The 23,947-nt window shown below is 32.9% G+C and overlaps 1 protein-coding gene across 5 annotated transcripts in view; it reads left to right on the top strand.

The window, feature by feature from the left end:
• Positions 1 to 23,947, top strand: part of LOC127071817 (serine/arginine repetitive matrix protein 2) — a 243,704-nt gene that overhangs the window by 186,412 nt on the left and 33,345 nt on the right. The gene's annotated exons all lie outside the window — the stretch shown is intronic.

Genomic DNA, 23,947 nt, shown 5'->3' with positions numbered 1-23,947 from the left:
CTACGAACGGGTAATAGCTTTAAGCACATTGCGCATCTATCAACGATGAATTACGAATTAATTAGAAATGCTTTCGATCTCAGGATTGTACGGAATTAACTTCAACTATCCTGACTAGCATTTACTTTCAATTACGTCTATGCAAATTACGATGATATCTACTACGCTCCTGCGTAATTTAATGATTTCGAGAGTGATTCTGAAATGGAAATTTTTCAAAACTATTATATAAGACATAAGATATCATAGGAAATCGTCGATCATCGTAACGAAACGGAATGAGAAGTAATTTCAATTTGAAGATACAGATTCATTTAAGTATCGTCCAATTTTCGTTCGCGTTTCGACGATGTCGTAAAATCCCTAAGGATCTTTCCTCGTTCGTCCGCAAAAGTCGGATTACGCGGGATCGTTAATTATTTTCTCGTTTCGTTCGCTCAACCGAATCGCATGCATTACCATAAGATTATCATTGCAAATCTAACGGCACCCATTACCAGTCAGATTTACGAGCGTGTGACTTTCTCTGAATTACACCGGACGATGGATTTAAATGGCTTTGTGTTTCGCCCTTTCCACGGTTAAAAAAAAGATTTCAAAGAATTTTAAATATTCGACTACATTGCCTTACGACTTATAGAAAGAAACATTACTACGAAGAATTTTTCATAGTGAAATGTATCTACCTAACAATAATTCTATTACGGATATCGATCGAGACACGATTAACCTGCACGATACATTTCGGAAGGTCAGAGGTTAAATCGAGCATGATATCTCGCGAAAGTTAAACGTTTATATTAAAATTTTCTAGAATACAAAAGTTTTACGGTTTTCATTGATAGAAGTCCATTTTGAATATCTACGCATGATTTTTCATGCCACGCAGCTTGATCAACGAAAAGAGAGATCCAAAATGATCTAGAAGAAACTAGAAAGACGTATCCTTTCTTTCTTCTCTATCTTTCTCTTTGAAAGAAAGAACTTTAACGATCGAGCAATACTAATCACAATGTCGTTGGAGTATTCAGAATCTGGATAGATACTTACATGCTACGTACGCGGCATACAGGATGTAGACTCGATCTCACGGGGTGATAAATCTTTTCACCTTTTCTTTTGTCTTCTTCTCGCTCTGATTGGGTGACTACCTGACTTCTGTAACGGCCGAGCGATCTTTCTCCGACACGCACTCTGACCTCCGCGATACGGTTCGACGAACGAACCGTTCGACTAGTTTTGACCTTCGACAGGAAGATCCTTACCAAAGGATCTTCTTATCCTCTTGATCCTTCTTCTTTTATCCTCCTATTCTCTAACGCTAGGATATTCGATAGACTCACTGAGACTTAACCTTTAGGATCACCAACCCAACAGGTTGGAAATGTCAGAAAAAAGGTTAGAACGTGCGCTACCACGGGCGTGTTAGACCGTTCTATGGCAGCCGATCGTGTTCCCTGTTTTCTTGATAGATCCTACGTACGACGGAAGATCGAAGCGTGTGAGAATCGGGCTAGTCGATTCAACGAACTCGTTTAACTGGGACAAACTCTGTCGAAATCGTTACTATAATATATGTACGTACGGTGTCGATACAATGTAGAGGAGAGTTGCCAATTGCGTACTGCTCTCCTAAATCGTATCTTTCATTTTTTTTCTTATTGCTGGGTCTAAACAGTAAATGTATGTATATATATATATAAACTTTATATATACTATATAAAGTATATAAAGTAATAGTATAATGGTAAATATCTGATACATATAAAGTACGTGAAAAATGAGATGTGAGATATAAATGAAATATAAATGAGAGCAAATATTTATAATTGAAACGTTATAAACATTTCAAAGAATCTTTGATCAATTTTTATATAGTTAATAATAATAATAATCCAATTACACTCGTCCTTTGATTTATACGCGGTTTCTGTTTACACGATCTAATTTTACACGATTAATAAGTATCAATAAATTCTTCTGTAATCTTTATTGAATTTATGTCTCTCGACATAATCGACAATACCAAAAGAGATTTCCAATAAGTGCTTTATGACTTTTAGCCAATTAAAAAGAAAAAGTTTATTGCTTTGAGATATGTTACCGACAACGACAACGAATAAAATTTATTTTGGTCTTTTTATAATTTTATTTATACTTATTTTCTTAGAAACCTATGTGGAATAAATATTTTTATAACTAATAAAACGCTTTTCTAGCGTAGTACTTTTTGCTTTTCGTAACTTTGCAAACTTCATTTACGTGATTTTTATCTGTATAAAAAGAAAATTGTAAAGAACGAACACTTCGCATAAATCCAGGACGGTTATATATAATTTCATTTTTATGTTTTTTACAAATGTTATTTTTATTTATTGTAAAATTGTTGATATTTATTCATGTATTTGTGTTTGTGTGTATAAGTGTATTACATATCCTATTCATGAAAAGTTAAATCTATGATTTAAAAGAATTTATGACGATATAAATCAAAACTGATAAAATATTCTGTATAAATTGATTTCATTTCTAAGATTTAAACCATTTATATTAATATAAAATCATAATTTATTGATAACATTCAATATTTCTATCTTTTTCTTCTTGTTTTTTAAATATATTAACGCCATCATAAATATATCATTTAATTAAACTGAATATTTTTTAATATCTTTTCTTTTAATTTTATTAAAGAATATTAAGAATAATAGATAAAGAGTAAACGATAGTAGATAAAGAATATAATAGTACATAAATCCTTTTTTAATTTTTTTTTGTTTCTCTTCAATAAACCTTAATACGACGATGGATTAGTCCTGTTGCTCAAGTATCTCTTACTACGTTATAAAATAATTTATAACGAACTAATCTAACTAATCTAACTAATCTAAACTTTATTGAAAAAAAGGAAAAAAATAAATGAACGCATAATAGTGAGTTGTTTCGACCGTGAAGCTATAATGTCCAACGTTAATATAAATACAAATTTATATACAAAGAAGAATATATATGCGATAAAATTTTGTCAAAACTTTAACCGATACACCTATATCTTTTCTTTATTTTGCGAACGAATAATAAGTGTACCTTTTTTACGACGTACAAAGTATTCTCGTTTCGCACATGTCGTCGTTTCAAGGTCCCCACGCGAAGATCCTCCATAGAAGGGTAGAAAGTCCTCCGTACATGGCTGTGATCGCGATCGTAGATTTATGCAAGACATCCAAAGAGAAGAGGCGTTCCCTTCGAAGCCAACTCGAAGGAGAAAAGTTACGTGGCACCGACCACGCCACGTTATCGCACGATCCTCGTTAAGTTTGAAGTAGCTTGAAAAAGAAGGGAGAGAGGGAGGTGGGGAAGTTAGGGGAAGAGAAGGCTTATAAGTCGCAGCATGTGTTTTCACTTTTCGTATCGTTGGCCGTGCTGCACCTGCGGTGCGATAATTGGCCCGTGAATTCTTCCTTCGAATGCGTTATTGGCCTCGTGACAACGTTGCAGTTAACGTTTTCTCTCTCTCTCTCTCTCTCTCTTTCCCTCTCTCTCTCTCTCTCTCTCTCTCTCTTTCCCTCTTTCTCTCTCTCTCTCTCTCTCTCTCTTTTTCCCTCTCTCTCTCTTTCTCTCAATCTTTCTTTTCTCAAAAATTATCTTCGAAATTCGAATGGATAATCAATTGGAAGTTTTTTGTGAAAATGAGATAAAAAGAGAGAAACACAGATAAATAGATAGATACATAGATAGAGAGAGAGAGAGAGAGAGAGAAGAGACAACAAATAGAGTAAATGAAGAAGAGTAAAATGAATGCTTTGTTTTGCTTTATAATACATCATTGGATGTTCGTGAGTCACGACTTTATATGTTTGAATATCGTTATAAAGCCTCTTTAGTTGCTTATTGAAAATTAATGTCAGCTAAATTAGCTTTGTGTGTTTTCTGATTGTGATTTCCTCTTTCATTTATATAATACATATACCTTGATCTTGTTCCTAGAACATTGTATTATGGAAACATAGATTAATATCTAATCATCTTTCCTTTTTTCAAGAGAAGGTAAACAGTTATAGTATTTTCTTCTTTTTTCGTTCTTAGCATAAAAAAACTTGATATGACTGGATGATAAATACACAAGTACTTACTTACTCGTGGTATTGCTTAACACGTGCTCCGGATGACGACCTAGTAAGAATATAGTCGAGGAAGACAACGATATCTTCTGTGTATCGAGTTATATCTCGCGACACGAAGAAGATACGATATAAATCGTGCCATATTGATAGCACTCTGATTCAACCGCGAATGTCACGGTCGTTTAGAAAATAATCGCGAAGAATGACTAATCCTTGTAATAATATTTTTCTATCGAGTTGATATATTTTTATAATTATGCGCATATGTCTTAGAAACATTTATTCACAGAATACAATTGAAATACAATTTTCGTTCGAATGTTAAACTTTTTTGAAAAATTAGATTCGTTTTAAAAATGTTTATTGTTCCGAATTAATGTTACAAAAAATCTTGTAAATATCGTAGTAAATTTATTTACAAAATTGAATATCGATCATAATTGACCTTCAACGTGTTCCAACATTTAATTATATATATTAAATCATATAATGCGAAACTTATAGAGAGTAGATCAAAAATAGATGAGCCAACAAATTTTTTCTTCTTGAGATTATAACAAAGTTCACAGATTCGTAGTTTTACAATCTGAAAAAGAAATTAGAATAAAAGATCTGGAAAAGATAATTGATGTTTAAAATCACTTAGGAACTTTCGACTTGTCAAAGACTATGTTTATTATATCGAGCATAACTCATATTTATGAAACACAAATTGATTATTTCTGACACGAATTAACTGCTAATTATGTGGGAGAAATAAAATGTAAAAAATGGAGATATTACAAGAATATATGAGTGTTTGAAATTACATGGTATTATAGAGATATTAAGGTTCATGATATAGAGGTACTTGGTATTAAGGTTTGAAATTCAACTCATTCCATACATAGATGATTATAGCTGTTAGGATATGATAGAAAATATTTAGCGAAAGGAATAAAGAAGGAAATATTGTATCGATCGTTATATCTCACCTGTGAAAATCTCGAACAAGTAAATGTAAACGCGTGCATTCTCTTTGAACAACCTTCCGTAAGGTGTAAACGTCCTCCGTAGGTACGTTCCAAGACTCGTTTGGCGGCTCGTTAAGAAACAGGGTCAATCGCATGCTATCGTGACTAATTCTAAGCGGGTTTACGATTGATAGCGCTAATACGTTTGTCGGCTGATTAGAATTCCACACGGAGACAAGTGTTTCTTAAGAGAGATCGAACTAGTATCGTTTCGTATATACAATTACAAGGACGTCTCCAAGTGGGAAAGATCACGAATGCAGAAAAACAAGCTGAGTAATAAATTATATTCAAGCGGCAACTTCGATCATTAATCAAATTGTCAGTGATTTTTAATCTTTAATCTTTAAGAAGCCACATCGTGCTTCGCGAATAAGACGAATAATAAAATGAGTGTAAGAACTTATTTCATAAAGGATTAATTAAAAGAATTATAGATCGTACTATAAAGTGAAATACATAAAATAAAAAAAAAAAAACAGAACACTACGAGTGAGAAAGTTCAACGAGGTATAAATTCGGGGTTTATTAGTTTGAAATAATATAATGAACGATTCCGAGCGGAATAAAATGTTTTGGTGGTTTCTCCAAAGTCTAAAGATCGTTCTTCTCGTTCGTTCTCAAACAAAATCCATTACGTAAAAGTTCGAGGATCGTCCGAGCGTGCATCGTTCTGGTTAGAACTTAGGAAGATGACTTTCCTACCGTGGAAAGACTTAAGAAAGCACGACTGTTACGTCGAAGATGTGACAGCGAATAGGAAGAGAAGGACGAGGACTACGAACGAAGGCGAACGAACGAGAGGAAGAGGAGGAAGAAAAGAATGGCCAGCGACTCGAGACCGGACGACACCGGACACGAGCTCACGGAACCGTCTCGAGGAACAGTACATATCTTCTTGGTGACATTGTCTTACGAATAAATGCTTAAATTGTCTGGTATTATTAACCAACCGATTTACCGTTATAAACCGAGTCAAGAAATAGTTTGACAGAACGTTTTGTTCTATCTCATCTCTATCTTCTCTCTTTTTCTTTATATTTTTATTATTATCTTTTTTTTCTTCTGCATCAAACACATCGAGCCGTTTATTTATAGCGAAGGATTATTTTAAAGAGAAGGAAAAGAAAGAAAAAAGAAAAATAAAAAAAGATTGTTCAGAAATTTTTGAAACGATCTCTCGGCCCATGCCATACGTTTTTATTCATATGACTAAGCGAAAGTCTCTCTACTATATAGTTCCTTGCCGCGAGTAAGAAGACACAAAGGCTGCTCGTTATTATAATATTTACACCATACGATCGTTCGTTCTTGGGAGCAGCTGGGCTGTGCCCGTAAATTTAAGTTCGGCTGGGCGCCGAGCGTTAGAAGCAGACGGACAGACGATTCCGAGTCATAAACATTTGAGATCGTCGAAACGTCTTCTCGCCTTTTCTCGTAAACGTCATGTGAAACGAGCTACGAAGAAGGATAAGAAAATATTTTAGCTGATCTTTCAGCGTCGATGAAAGATTAATCAAGTTATACCTTTGAGATAGAATTTTTCCTCATTCGATCATTCCTTTTGCGAGAAAGGAATTTCGAAGGAACTTCAGATAGTAGCCTCAGCTTTGAGTATATTGTTGCTGTAAAATTGCTGGAAAATTACTGAAAGGTCGCTGACATCCAGACCGGTGGAAGAAGCACCGTAGGTGCACCTGCGTTACTGGAAGAAGAGCCTTGGTTTGTTCTCTTACCTACGGACGCAGTAAACCGCAGAAGACAGGCAGATGCATCTACCTCGGCACCTTCTCAAGAAGAAGGTAACACATTAAGGTCGATTCACACATTTTCGTTCAGCTTTAGTTCAATCTCTGTTATTTCAGTCACTTCAGTCACAAGTCATTTAGATTCATACGTATCAGTTTAATGTAGTATACGTCGTTTTTGACATTTTATTATATCTCCACAAAAGACTATGAGTTATCAAAATTTTGTTACTTATTTTAAAAAGACATCATCGATGGATAATCTTTTACGAAAAGAATGTATAACGACTGGTGATTAAACTGAGTCAAACAATCGAAATTGAGACTGCATTGAAAATTGTCTTTTATAATTCCAAGTTTAAACGAAAAAATCATTTTTAATATCTTTTTATTATCAAAATAATATCATATCGTATTATTTGTATTTTGCTTCGATAATATTATTTATCTATATAGATTTGATTTTATTCACTCGAACATAGAATTTGAGTATTATTTATATAAATTAGATTTTACTTTTAAATAAGTAATATCTGTCTATTTATGATTATCATTTTTATCAAATATTGTTCTAAACCAAATTCAATTTTTTGAAATACTCGAATCGAAACACGGTACTTATAAATAATAATTTACAATTCACAATTAAGTTATTGTTTATCCATCCAGATCTGATTTTATTCAGGAGTTACCTCAGACCGCGCGATGAGAGCACAGTGAAGTTATAAATAGCGTTGCATATAGCGTTGCTCGCGCTCGCATTCCCATCTTCGTGGAATTTATTCGCGAGCTTAAGAATAATCATAGACAAAGTGGAAGGAAGGAAGGAAGAAAAGAAAGAAGGAAGAAAGAGAGAGGAAAGAAAGTGAGATTCTTGAACGCGTACCAGAAATAATTCCCGGTCGACATTTCACACATCTCTTTTTGTAAAAGATCGTTTGTCTTCGATATCATTCGATAAGATATATTATACTCCATGAGTTTTTATAAGTATTAACGTAACACTTAATACCAATCTTGTTAAAGTTACGACAGTTTTACATAGAATCTAAGACGACGCCTACTATTTTCTCCCTCGACCTTCTTAATGACCGGTTAAAGAAAGAAGCCGAGACATTCCTCCTTAATAAACCGCCTCGTGTTCGGTGCCATAAAGAGAACGGTAGATCTCGATCTCTAATCGACACTGTCGACGAGGCAAATGCCGTCCGGAGAATGGAATTACGAGCGTCTGGAAACTCGTGGAACTCGTCGAATTTATTCAACGAGCGAACGACATTTTCAGAGAGAAAGAAATATCGAATTAGCGAACGAGATTGAATTCTGAGATCGATTTGAGTACGTTTTCTAAATGTATTTTTATTGCACACCTCTTTCTCTATTTTTCTTTCGTTAGAAATTCTCTGGAGAGATTTTAGCATGTTGAATTTAACATACTGATCGATGATATCGATATATATATATATATATATATATATATATATACACACATATACAATACATATATAAATATATCGAGTCCATGGATTAACATGTGTATAGATACACGCCTTCGTCGAATGTTCCAGGGTCATATTTGCTGACCGAAATAGCTATATTTACGAATGGTTTCATATCGAAAGCCAGAATAACCAATGACATCAGCGACGGAAAATCGCCATTATTTACAATGCCGGATTATCGATTAGATCTGCGTTCCCAATGATTTATTTTTGCAATTGATAGTTAACCTTACAATTTTCTCATTTGTTTCCTTCTGTCATTATCTAACTTAAATTAACGATAATCAATAAAAATCGTAATAGACTAATCATAATTCGAAAAAGTTTTATTGAATCAATACTTTTTTATATTGCGTGTTATTTAATCGATGCATTACAAGAAAAACTTCGATGACCAGCACAATTTGTTTTTCTTTATGGAAGAAATTCTTATATAATGTGTATATATAAAGGAAGGTAACCTTCATGAATATATTCTAAGAAAACTATTAATAATATCGGAATAAACTTTTGTGCAATATATCCCATTATTTGCAATTTCGATTTGTAGATCTGCATTCAGAATGATTTATATTTGGAATTGATGATTACTCCTACGATTTTCTCTCTATTTTTTTAATGATTATATAATTTAAAATAATTGAAATTAATGATAATCAGAAAGCATCGTTTGTTTCTTTCCTAATGAACTAATTATAATTCGAAATAATTTTATTAAATCAACAATTTGTTATATTACGTGTCATCTGATCGATGTATTACAAAAGAAACTTCGATGACTAACACAGTTTGTTTCTTTTATGAAAGACATTCTCATGTAACATCTGGAAAGAAAAGGTGACCATTATGAATTTAATACTACATTCTAACAAAATTATTAACAATATCGAAGTAAAATTTGATGGTACATAAAAAAGTATTTTTAAAGACTATGCATTTGTATCTTTTTTGTTTTGTTTAATTTCATTCGTGGCCTATCTCAAAATATATAATTATGTAAATTAATTCCTAAATCGCTCGTTGATATGCAATGCAGCATAAGTCAGAGTCATTCTAAAAGCAAAAGTCAAAACTGGTTGATTAATTTACATGTAAAATATATTAGGTTGGTGAAAAGATAATTGACCTTTTTAGATATCGAATTTACAGATATATAATTTATACGTCGAACAACTGTTGAATAATCAACATTGAGTTGTTTTGTAACCCCTTAAGTTATTTTACGCGGGTTCGTTTCAATAATGGCCCTTAAATTATTATATTCAGTCAATAGCTGAATGACGTCGACGACCCTTCTCATCTTCAAGGCTTTCGTTACCATCACGAAATTTTTGTACCCAATGTTGAGTTCTATATGTTCGGTAATTGTCTGTTGGCCAAAAGCATGAGTTATATTTTCAGCAATTTCTCCAGTGTTTTACTGCAGTGATACTGTTCCCAGAAGTTTTGTAAAAGTTAAACTTTTACAAAAAATATCGCGTAAATTTACTTTTATTTTCTATGATTAATTTAAATAATTAAATTCGATAATACTAAACAATGAGAACAATAATATAAAGAAAAATTAGTAATACTAATTTCAAACCTTTTACAATCGTGTATTGCATGACCGTAATTAGTTAAAAGATGACTAGAAAAACCGGTATCAAAATAAAAATAATAAAAATCGCAATTATTTTTTCACCAACTTAATACGTATTTTCAAAGAGAATCATTAGAAAATTATAACTAAAATATATAACGAAAAATTATAACTAATTTATAATTAAATTATAAAAGAGAAATAATAAAATTTGTTCGTCAAAAAGATCGATTATAAAGAAACAATAAAATGATAATATTAGGTATAATTTTATATAATTTCTTATCAATTTTCCCAGATATGAAATTGCACTTAATGTTAAAATTTTTATCTAGAAAAAATAACAAGAAATTAAATGTGATTTAGACAAAGTTAATCGATTGGTTAGTTTTCAAATTATCGTGCACTCCAAGTTGAAAAATATGATTTTGAAAAAAATCGTATTTACAAATGATTCATCAACCTCTTGTCTCTATTATCAAATTGTTCACATTGTAGCCACATACATAATATCTCTTAGAGATAACATAAATTATAAATAACTAATTATCAAATGCATTTCAATAAATTGAATAGATTCGATCTTTATATATTATGAATATATTTCGATCTTTACATTTTAAGAATATTTTTCCAAAATCTTGTATATTTTATTTATTCAAAAATAAGAAAGTAAATTTATCAAAGTACGACACAAAAATCTCTTTTTATGATCACTTAAATTTCAGATAAATTAATCTAAGTGCTGCTCATTATCGAGAATCCTTTATAATTAGTCGAATTCGACGAGAATTTATGATTATTATACCATAATTAAGTACAAATGTTAATCAGCATTTTTAAAACAAAATTCGCATATTCAATGATAACTTTCATAAATGAATCTTGCCATTGAGCCATTATTTTGAAAGATTCAAGGTCAATTAAAAAATTTCTTCGATTTAATCGAAATATCATGTTCGCATATTCGCCGATCATTTTTATGCATAGATAAATCTTAACGTAGCTAACGGATTATTTTGATAGATTCAAGATTAATGAAAAAAATGTGTACAATTTAATCGAAAATCAAGATCGAAATATATTACACGCATTAATCTCGGTGATAGACGATCGTAAAGAAGATACAGAAAGGATTCGTTGGTTCGTGAAACGCAAAGTATGGCTTCTTTCGCGTGCCCATTTGTGGTTAATTCGAGGCACAAACTTTCCCGGCTCTCCTCAGCGGACAACGCCTTCGAACTATTACGATAAGAAAAATATCTGCGAAGAGGTACCGTTGCCCTCCTTTTCGCAATCTATCTTCCATTTCGCTCGCAGGAACGAGAGCGAAGTTTAAACGCACTTTCTACAGTGAGTGTGCTTTTTTTTCTTTCTTTATTTTTCTTTTTTTTTCTTTGTTTCTTTCTTTCTCCACGCTTTTCCTTCTCTCTTATTTTACGGAAGCACAACGATAGCAGCAGCAGCGTGCACGACAGAGATAAACCAAGTAATTCAGATTTTGTCATTGCTCATGAACGAAACAAAGTTTACGTGTAACTAACGAACCAAGTTTTACGATCGCTCGATCGTAACACTTGAACGTACTTACTTTAGTTATTTCTAAAATGGATTATAAATCGTTCGTCGTAAGTATTTCTCTTAAAAATTACCGTCCGAATTATCACTATGAGATATTTCGCAATCGTTGTAAATTGAATCGCGAAATAATCGATCGGCGTTCTTTTGTATAATTAACCGAGTTTTCTCTTTTCTCCAAAATAAATTAAAAACCGAACGGGAGATGATCGATCGAGATTAATTTGTCGAGTGAAAAGAACATGAATATAAATAAGAACCAAAACGGAATGTGTTATATGTTTCGTTCAACATCTACATACTTCGTCGTCAACTTATTAATCCACTCGTGCTGAAATTACTTTGATGATTATTAAACATGTTGCTCCTCTCACGTGGGCAGTGCGAAAAGTGCAAGTCTTGCTTTTGGAAAGTCGCCAGAAACGATTCGAAACGCTCGGTCTCTCTCTCTTCTCTCTTTTTTTTCCTTCTTTCTCTCTTTCTCTCACTCTTCTTCTCTCTCTCTCTCTCTCTCTCTCTCTCTCTCTCTTTTCTTCTTTCTGTTTCTTCCGTCTCTGTATTTTGTCGAATCACGCTGGCGAAAAGTAAGAATAGAAGTCTCTACCTCGAAGAAGTGACGAACGAATCCTTCTCTTCGTAAACACCAACGGCGATTTCGCGAACGTCGCTCGCGGAAGGCACCGAACCGTACCTTTTAAACTCAGGCTCGTCGTTCCGTAAGAATAACGTTTGCGCTTTAGCATTCTCGACGTAACGAGGGCGCTTACGATCGTCAAAGAATCACAACGTTGATTCTTTGCTTCCGATAACAGACAAAACCAACGTGTCGATTTTGTTCTGCGAAAAATATGTTTCTTTCGTCTTAAGACGAAAGAAAGATTTCTATTGTCTCTGATGATCGTTCGATAAAATCAACTGTCTTCACAGAAATCTTTCAGAGATAAGGAATATTATAAATAAGTAAATATTATGAATTTCATTCGATAAAGCAACGTGATGTAAGAATTTTTATACAATGTTTAAATAAACCACGATGTATTTTTAATATTTCCTTTTTTTCTACAAAAAATTCAAACATTGTTTATTATTCGAGCAGTTTGTCGCATATCTATAATGAATGTGACCTTCAAATTTTAGAGCATGTTTGTGAAACCTTCCGATCTATCGATTGTATCATACATAAAAATATACAAATAAAAGAAAACCAATCGGAACTAATATGTCGATCTTGTATTGAAAAGTTAATAGTCAAATTTTGACATTTCGATCATATTATTCGTAAATCTTTCTCAAAGAAAGAGAAAGAAAAAAAAGTTGAATTTCAACCTATCAATCATATTATTTATCACTCTTTTTCGAAGAAAGAGAAAGAGAAAGGAGAAAGAATAAGAAAAGGAAAGAAATAGTCGGGATTAACGTGTCGATCTTATTTCGAGAAAAAGTAGTCGAATTTCGACCTACCGACCATATTATTCGTAAGTTGTTTTCAAAGGAAAAAAAAACAATGACCAAAAAAAAAGGAGAGAGAGAAAACGGAGTAAGAAGAGAAAAGGAAAGATAAGGCAAGTCGACGTCAATGTGTACGTCAAACTCCCTTACCTACGACAATCGCCGGAGGCTGTGCTGGTTTTCTGTCTCGGGACAGAAGAGCTGGTCCGGTCGATCCTCGCACAGACCTGTTATTACAGGGGAATGCGAAAAAGGAGGACCGGACCTCCATGGATCGAGGAAACTCAGAAAAAATCGACGTCGGCGTCCGAGCGTAGCCGAACGTTCGATGTCTTTACCTTCAACCGTATTCGATTCGTCTAGTACGACGAAAAAGACTATGTAACGGTCATTAATATCATTTATCGTTTTATCGATAAATTTCTCTCGATAAGTTCCTCTTCCGATACGGATTCTTGAATTCTTTAATCCATTTTAATCATCGTCAATAATTCTTTGAATGTTTTATTATTAAATCTTATCGATACAAGAATATTATAAATTGAAGATTATTTGTCGGCTAATTCCAATTATATATTGTAAATTTTTAATATCCTATAGAAAAAGATATAGCATAGTTAGTATAAAATAGTTATTTATTAGACAATTTTTAGATATTATATAGATATACAATTTTTATTTAAAAAATGTTCTTTTAAAAAATTATATGTGTGTGTATATATATGTGTAATATATAATATATATATATATATACATATATATACATATATATATATATATATATATATATATATATATATATATATATATGTATATGAGATATCGAAAGTAAGAAAAAAATGAGATCGAAGATTGATTAAGAACAAACTAAAGAAAGTAATTATAGTATCGAAAGGTTAAACATTCGATACCATCGTTCCGGCAATGAAACAAGTTATGAGTTGAGGATGTCACAAGTTTCGATGCGCGACTTTTCGAGTTGCAAAATGTAATAATTTAAAGAAATACAAGTCGACGTTCGGCGTCGTTGACCAGTTAAAAACAACAACGAGGAAGTATTTCAAGCCGTTCGACCAGTGCCGTGCTGTAATTATCGAAATTATATCTTTCGACGTTCCAACGACAGAAAGAAAGAAAGCAAGAAAAAATATAAAAGAAAGAGAAAGAAAGAGACAGAAAGAGACAGAGATAAAGATAGAGATAAAGATAGATAGATAAATAGATAGATAGATAGAGAGAGAGAGAGAGAGAAAAACGGAGGAACGTGCCAGTTAAATCTCCTTGGGTATTTAGTCAGAAAGCCGATAGGGATGAAATCGAACCGGTTTTCGAGAAAAGACGAATCAAACTTCGATCGTCGATCTACCGTGTGCCACCGGTAGCAACTCGCTCGTTGGAGACCTGTCAACAACGTTAAAGCGTACTAGCTCGAGCGTTCTACCCACTCGTTGATCCAGATCACTGGATGAGATAGGAAGACGCATCGAGTCTCTCCGGCCTCCCTGATCGTTTCTCGATCAGCCCTCGGCAATTCTCGCCCACCAACGATCGCGCGAAATCGTACTTCCTTTTAAAAACTATTCCTTGGTAATTTTAATTAAACTATGGTACTTTATTTATTACCGTAGTAATTTACATGTTTCTGTTTTTTTTCTTTTTTTTTTGCAAATTAACGCGATGAAAATTTCTACTTTTGTTATAAATATGAAGTAAGTTTATAATCTGTTTTAGACTTGAACTTTATTACAATTAGATTTTTTTATCTGTATTTGATATAAGCTTTATTTATAAAAAGAGCTGGAAATCGTTGTCAATGATTTCATTGATATTATTTTGTAATTGAAACAAATTATATGAAGCTTTTAAATATATTTGTAATGTTTAAGTAATATTATGTTATTATTATTTTAAATTATTTCGTTTAATTAAATCAATTAATTTTTATTTTTTTGATGATGTATTATTTATAATTTAAAAATTAATCAAGATTGAAAATATTTGTATAGTTGAATTTAAACACGTTTCATTTTGAGTAAAAAACTAATATTTAAGAATTATTTATAAATTAAGAATAATTATTTACGAATTAAATTTAAGAATAATTTTTTACGCCTTAGTATCTTCAATATCTGTGCGCATTATTCGCGTTATTATAAATTAACATAAGAAATTTTACAGAACAATAATAAATTATATTAAAAATTGCACACAAATCGTAATATTTAAATTTTTAATTCAAAAACTACATATCTCCATAAATTTTGATATCATTACCACAACATAAATAAAATTATTAATAAAAAATGATCACTAATATAACGATATATATAAACACGAAATAATTGTACAAAAGATAAACTAGACGATGTATCTTCCTTTTGTTTTTGTTTTCAATTTATCGAATATTTCGCCTAATCATTTATTTACAAATTGTCACACAATGTCGAAATAAATTAGTACTCATTATTCATCAACTTATACATTTTAGAATGAAAAGTAGAGAGTAAGAGAAAGACAGAGAGAAAGAGACAGAGAAAGAGAGAGAAAAGAGGAAGAAAGAGAAACGTCGTGCTATCGCTGTTTACGTTCTTTACGGATGTCTGCTTCGCGCACACTCATATACATGCTTCCCCCACCATGCAGCATACTCCCACCCTTTTATTTATCTTCCTCGGTTCGACGTCGCCCCTCCATCATCCTCCCACCAGTCTTTCACGAGCCGTGCTCCGAGTCATATCGTTGACAGCGTTTGCCATAGAACACTGTCTTTCTCTCGTCACCTTTCTTTTTCCTTATTTTTTTTTTTTTTAGCTATTCAATAAGCTCTTTTTGACAGCTGTCAAAAACATGTTATTCTCACACATGCGTCGTATTATATCGTGAAAGAGAAAAGTGCTTTTCATCGTCTCCTTTCAACGATAAAATATAAATCTATCGCGATCGTCGAACGATAGTTACAACAGTGTTATCCTGTTCTCCTGTGGAGTTTTATTGTGAATTATTAGATAATGTCGTGTCGCGAGATTTAACATATGATTTCTCTTTGGTGCGATAATATGTCGAGGGTCGAACGATGACCTGACGTCCGTCCGGCGACAGCTTCTTCGTATCGGTCATTGGACAGATGTTGAATCTGAATGCTCAAAACTTGGTTTGCAACATTGGCAGCATGGTTTTCGGCAGCAATAAATTTCGAATACGAAGGTATTAATGACCTATATGATCGTAGCAATATCTAATTATTCAAAAGAGTTTGTTTTCTTTTCTTTCTTTTTGTTTTCTTTTTTCTTTTTTTTTTTTTTTTAATACGCGTACGCACGCACATCACGTAAATTATGTCAATAATAGTGCGAATAAAATAATTAAAATCTCTATGATCTTTTCAAATTATTATTTATTAAGAAATAGTCTGCCTCTTGTTTTTAAATACATCGACGAGCGAGGGTTATGACAGCAATAAATTTCAAATACAAATGTACATATTAAGATTTCTATGATCGTTGCAACTTAGATATAAACATTAAGAACGAGTTTGCTGTGCGGTTGTAAATACACGACCTGTGAATTAAATTTAGTCACAATTAAATTTTATACTTATGGGATTGCCGCTATGTTTTAAGCAAACAAATCAATAAAAGCGTAATAAAGCGTAATATATTTTAGCGGGAAAAAAAGAAAAAGAAAATATTTTATAATAATAAATATTTACTTTTATCAAAGGTATTGTAAAAACGTATTTTACGGTTCTTTTTTTTTACTGGTACGAAAGTAATGACGTAATGCCGACGAATCCATTATTCATAAGTGCGTTCAACGGGTAACTTACTATATATCTCGAAGGTATTATCCTTATCACGAACGATTTCGTTATGTTTGTGGTAGTGCGTGTAAGCGGGTTTCAGGTTTCAAGCACTTGCTTGGCTTTGGCATCGTGCCTAATCGATACTGTCGATTTCCCCTTGACGACCATCCACCGTAACAGTCGAAAATTTTACAATCCAGTTCTATCGACTCGACTCGTCGTTCGTCGCAAAAAATATTTTAACTTTGTACTTTAATCGATCGCGGAGGTTAATGACTTCCCTGTCTTAATTCAATAATACTATCTAAAGAAAAGATTATTTATGATCATCGACAATCGCCATTTTTACATGTTCCAACATGTGTAGTTACCTGGTTTATAAAATATTTACAGATAAACTAAGAAATATCTGTTATCGCAAGAGCATTGCTCGAAAGAATATTTATTGGAGAATGCTTGTTCCTTTGTTTACACAAAATAAGAAGATAATTTTCAATATTATCGGCTTATCGGAATCCGATCAATAAGCAGAAATACTCTGGACAAGCGTTTGAGTAAGTTTCCAATACACGTGATTTTCTTTAAGAGAAAAAAGAAAAAGAGAAAAAACAATCTTGTATGCTTTTAAGAATTCTTCATTTCTTTCACGAGCACGTAGATAAATATACCCACGAAAGATATAAAACGCGTAAGTACTTATAACAAGTTTCATTCGCATCTTTGATTTCTCAAATTTTCCCGATACAAGAATACATTTTTTTCTATCTTCGATAATTATATATACGCGTTGCTAACAGCGTACACGCGACAGCTTCATACGTGTAGGTCGCTAACTTTTATAGGTGTCGGTTTACCCGATCTAAGAACTAACCGAGCGAGCAAAGCCTGGGAACTATTCGCTCGACACGACCGCAAGAAGCAGAAAGAGCAGCTAAGCAAAGCGATTGTAGCCATCTTTGTCTCTCTCTCTCTCTCTCTCCCTCCATCTTCTCTTTCTCACTCCTCGTTTTCCTTCTACGTCTGAGACCGTTCTCCGATCGATATCCTTTTCAGCGCAAGGACGCCTTTATTTATCGAGCGACGATCGAGATTCATCGAGGTCGAGAGAACTCCCTCGATTTCAAATCTAAAACGTTACGATTTCGAACGTAACGAAGATGATTCGATTCGATCCTAATTTCGTTCGACAAACATTTGGGACATTGAACCTGTTAAATTAGAGTTTTTGAATTGGTGCAACAACAGCATTATTCGTTTCCGCTTCACGCGAACCGAGATCATTTTTCACGAGTATTCACGTAACTCACTCATTCATTTTTTGCTACAATTCGAGTGAAAAACATTTGGCCGGTCGGTATTCGCCATCCTGTTATCCTTAATTGGATAACACGTGGTATATAACTCGAGCGTACTAATTACATCGAAATTACAGCAAAAGGCATCGGTATGTTATTATACGATTAACCGGCAAATAATTTAAGTATCTAGTACTAGTCGATATCTCGAAAGGAAAACTACGTCCGTTTCATGGTAAATCGGTATCGTTGCACCGTCGATTCGAAATATCTCGAAACATGCTTTCGATCGTTTCTTTTTCGTATATCTTTCTTTTTTTTATTCTTTCCTTTTTTTCTTTTTACTTGGCACGAGAAAATCTAAGCGTATATTTAATATTGGTTCGAGACCTTGCGAAGGATAAAAAGAAAGAAAGAGAAAGAGAGATAGAGATAGAAATAGAGATAGGTACGCGTATCTATTTGACGGCACGTAATTTTGTACTCGGCGATATTAGTAACGACGATCTTTCACTCGGCCGAGCCGAGCAGTAATATCATCGACGTTCAATTAGCGAGACTCCAGACCCTAATTGCGCTCACCTCGGACGGATTAACAGGTACCTTGTAGTATATCGATACCACCGTCTACCTCGATCGATCGTCTCCGGCATTACATTCGACGTGCTTATCTTCCTTCCTGTCGTTGAATCTCTTTGAAACTCCCTATTCCCGAGAGAAGCGAAAAGTTTTCCAGAGTAGATCTTGTATCCTCTCTCTTTCTCTTTCTCTCTCTCTTTTTCTCTCTCTCTCTTTCCTTCTCTCTTTATCTCTATCTATCTCTATCTATCTATTTCTCTTTCTCTCCCTCTCTCTCTCTCTTTCTCTCGTCTAGGCACGCTTTCGGATCGGCCTCGGGGTGAAAGGTAATGAGCCGGCACGGTAATCTCGCTTAGAAAGAGGAGATACGTCTCGATACACCGACTTTGTTTTCTACGATGAAACGGATGGGCTCGTTTGTCGTACGTCAAACCCTGGCTTATCGAAATAAGTATTTCAGTTTTCGTTTTATCCCCTTTTGACTGATTTTCTATCTCCCGTGTATGACGATATTCTGTTATACTGTTACAACTTAATAATCCTTAGAGATTTTCAATGTCTTACTTTTACCTCATTTATTCCTTCTTTATCTTCTTTCATTTTTGTTTTGTTTTGTTTTGTTTTTTCTTTTTTCTTTCACGCTCACTTCACTGAATTTCTATGCAAACACTTTTATGTCCCGGCATCACAAAAAAAACGATCATTCTATTTGTTTTTCTTCAAACTATTGAAAACCTTCAAGACAAATCGTTTCCCTATTTTTCTATTTTTCTTTCTTTCTGATTGAACGATATCAGCAGAAATCGTATAGAAAGCAATGATACTGCAACAATCTTATTATAGGATGGGTCAAAAGTTTTTAAGTGATTTTACAATTTCTCTTTTTCCAGACTTTTTAGAATAATTTTCTTTTTTACTTTATAATACCACACGTCTAGCCTGTTAAGTTAAAACTATAAGCTTAATTAAGTACCTAATAAATCATGAGAAATAGTAATCGATTTTTAAAATCACTTAAGAAACATTAGCCTATCGTAAAATTTGATTTATTCTCTATATATACAACGAACATTTTGTACACAAATCAAAATAAATATATATCTTCTCAATTCTAAGTCTCTCTCTCTCTCTCTCTCTCCTCTCTCTCTCTCTCTCTCTCTCTCAAGTATTTTACAAATATTTATTTAAACTTACCGATAACCGTCACATAAGAGCTCAACGATCTGGATCGAAAATCGAACGTTTATTTCTTGAGAGGAGTCTCGTTTTTACCACTCGAGACGCGTATAGAAAGGAGCCATGCGTTCTACATTCGCGTCGCCATGTCGAGTGTGTTAGTAGCCTCGTGTTCTTTACTCATGGACCCGTTTGTTCTCCGAAGAAGAGTTTACGTTCGAGCGTGCAAAGTCGTGTAAATCTCTCTACGTAAGCAAAGCCTTCGTACCAACGTTAATGATCGTTACGGCATCTTTTCCTTTTTTTTCCCCCTTTTTTTATTTACTTTTTCTTTTTTGTTTTTCTTTTTTCTCTTTCTTTTATTTTTTTTCAACAACATCGCAATGGCATCGAACTCATAGCTCTACATTATTTTCCTCTCGATCGACGATACGACTTCCTCGTATGCTTCGCAAACTTCAAATAAATTCATTAGATTTTTATTCAATCGACGTCAGTCTTGATTAACCTTCTATAAACCAGTTCTCTTTTTTTCTCGTTCTTACGTCTACAAAAATATTACAGATACAATGTGAAAGTTTTAGTATTATATTTGTACTGGCATAATTATACCATATTAAATGTAGTTTATACTTAGAAAAAAAAAACATGACGAACTTCAGATATGAAACAATAATTAAGTTTTTCTCTTAAGATGGAATGAAATGAAACTTTTAAAAATACAGAAATGTACCGTTTGCGGGTTTGCAGTTGCATGGTGGTAGGATACAAGAGGATTAACATATATTTTATTCAAAATAAAATAGATATAATTACACGTTAGTTGATATAAGGAAAGTTGAAAAGGAAACAAAACTAAATCTTTCTCGACGCTCACTGGTCACTTATACAGTTACGACTTGACTTTGACTGACTCTCTAAATAAGCTCTAAATAAATTATAGGAGAAACAAAAACATAACACTACTTGCTCATATCGCCACGCGACAATCTACCATAGACATATTTGTCTGAATATTTTCCAATAAAACTCACGATCTCCTCGAATAAGCTGATAGGTAAACAGTATGGCAATAAAATTCATAAATCAACGTTCGAGGCTTTCACTGGAAACGACGACGGTGCTACATTGTATTTTTTTTTGTTCGAACAAAGAAACAAGAAGCGCGAAGAAAATTGAAAAAGTAATTACTTTTAATGATACTCGCTCGTGCATATTTATCTCGTGACAAGGAAGAAAACTTGATATGTTAAAAAAAAAAAAACGTCATCGTGACGATGCGTTATTATAATACGTTAAACGATAACCGTCGTATAGCGATCATATAACATATTTTTCTATTCATGATTGTCATCCTTACGCGAATCGTATGTTCCTATCATAAAATATCTCTTTCAGTTCAAACGTAAAAATCATCGACGAGTTTTAAAAGCTGCGCGAAGCAACAACGTGTCCGCTTTGCTTTGGGAGGAAGCGAAATCGATTCGCGAGAACGAAACGAACGATGCGTATTTCCGCGCGATAAAGACGTTCCACGATTTACGGCGCGACGAGTCCGTCGTCCTATGACTTTCCGCTTGATTTATGGTGCCTTTCAAAAGGGGCTCTCCTAGTGCTCGTGAGCTACGAAAGAGAGAGGGAGAGACAGTTGATTTGGTGGCGAGATCGTTCGTGCCGGAAAAGTCGACGTTTCGAATTCCCTTCCGTAGAGAGAAAGCAAGTTTCACGGACGAAAACATCGAGAGACGATACTAATTATAAGTTCGCTTAACTATTTTTTCTCGTCTTTAATACTTTTTCTATTACCTACGGGAGAGTTGCAAAAATCGTAACACTTATACTTTTTTATCCGATATAAAATTTCACGCTATTTAGTATTAGAAATTGTAATAGTAGATTGATTAAAGACACATGTTCGATTATTAAGAAAGAAATAATTTAGAAGAACTAAGTATAATAATGTAAGACATGCAATCAATCAGTATTGTAAAAATTAAATGTAGTCAGTTTGTGAATGAAAATATCAATAAAATAAGATTAAATAAAAGATCCTTTTTATGTACTATTAAATTTGTTTTATTAACAACAAAGAGAAAGTCTTCATAAGTATTCAATTCGATTGAATAATGTATTTTTGATGACGTTAATTTATTTTATAAATAATAAACTAATCGATATATAATTAAAATAAAATAATCGTTTATAACGCGCTTATATTAATCGATGTATATGAAAGTACAACAAGGAAATGACAACCGACAACGTCTTATTTAATTTCAAATGAAATGAAATTAATTGAAAAATATTATAGACAAACACATTATCATCTGAAAATAAATAACATCATAAAGTGAATAAACATTCAATAAACATTCGCATTTATAAATGTAATAGTTTACATATCTATTCGAATACATATATAATCGACATAAAATGATCGTTGAATAACGTTTTCATATTAATCTATATACATATATAAAAGCACAATAAGGAACTAACAATTTAATTAATTTCAAATTAAATGTTATTTAATCTCAATTAAATTAAAATCAATTTGTAATTGAAAAATAGACGAATACAATATTAACAACTTAAAATAAATAACATTATAAACATTCATTTCATGATGTTATTTTTATCATGCTAAATATCAATGAATACATCACATGAATAAAGTATTCGCATTTGTAAATGTAATAGTTAACATATCTATTTATTTAGAACTTATATAACAGAAAAAACATCATAAAATAATAATTATGATTCCGCGAGGAGAATAAAAGAAGATAACAGAAGCTTTTTATTAGAAAAATCAATCGAGCATCGGTTTCTAAGAAATCGAGCACAGGCTCCGACTGCATCGAAGACTGGTATCAGTAGACGAAGCTGTCCTCTCGGCTTCTTTCCCTCTTTGTCATTAGCGAGGAATGCCAGAAGAAGAATCATTTACCGCGTCGTAATTGCTACAGCGAAATTGAGTTCTTAGACGAGATGGAATTAGTCGAAGTCAAGTCATAGAGATGAAACTTCTACGACGGGACGATGGGAATTTTTTTCTTTCGTTTGTCGGAAGAAGAGATCGTCTTTTTTAAGACTTCTTACGTCTTATTTATTTTTTTATATACATATAATATCATTATCTGCAAGCTTTCAAACGTAATCCTCGATTCACTAAAACTGTCACATAAACGATAATCCAAATTGATGTGCAATCATTTATATTCTTTTAATCTGGATCGTATCTAATACAGCTGTAAATATGGAAAAAGAACAATCTGTATCCACTTATTCTTTTTAAATCCACTTAAGAATACATTCGATCATTTCTTCGATTTATTATATATATATATATATATATATATATATATATATATATATATATATATATGCATACATATAAAAAAAAAAGAAAAGAAAAGAAAGAAAGAAAAAAAAGATTTATCGAAGCATTATTTACTTTCGATTATGTTCGACAACATACAATATCAATGAAATAATCTCTCGTAAGAAAAAGCTATGTCACGTACGGCACATCTTCGATGAGTTTGCGGAAGGTTAGTTCTAGGTAGTCTACCGAGCATAAGGTCGAATGTTCTTTTAAGGTGGCAAAGCGAAACGTTCTTTTAAGGCGTTAAGCAGCATGCCCTTTCGGATTACAACCGTTAACTATGTCGGATTCTTTTTCCTCGGCTGATGCTCACTTCGACTCCTTTATATCCGCTTCGCCGCCTCCATTACTTACCTTAAAAATCCATCTTTTCCGTTATCCTTTGTCTTCCGACACCTCGAAACTACCGCCTAGTTCTCATCATCCATCGCTTTTTTACATGTCGCTCCATTACTTTTCCATCTGCGGTGGTTAACTTCCAATCTCTTCTCTCTCTCTCTCTCTCTCTCTCTCTTTCCGAATATTTCTATCTTTCTCCTTTCTTCTCCTCTTGCTTCATTTATTGTCATTATCTCAGCACGGTAGCTACCGGTCTTATTATCTTAGCATTTTACTTATTATCATGAAACATTTTATTGTTTTTTATTTTCTTATTCTCTGATTTTTTTTATTTTCATTTTTCTCCGTAAAAACAGATCTCCCTTGGTGAAT

Source organism: Vespula vulgaris, chromosome 23 (assembly GCF_905475345.1).
Source record: "Vespula vulgaris chromosome 23, iyVesVulg1.1, whole genome shotgun sequence".
Taxonomy (NCBI): Eukaryota; Metazoa; Arthropoda; class Insecta; order Hymenoptera; family Vespidae; genus Vespula; species Vespula vulgaris.
This window is presented reverse-complemented; position numbering and strand designations above follow the sequence as displayed.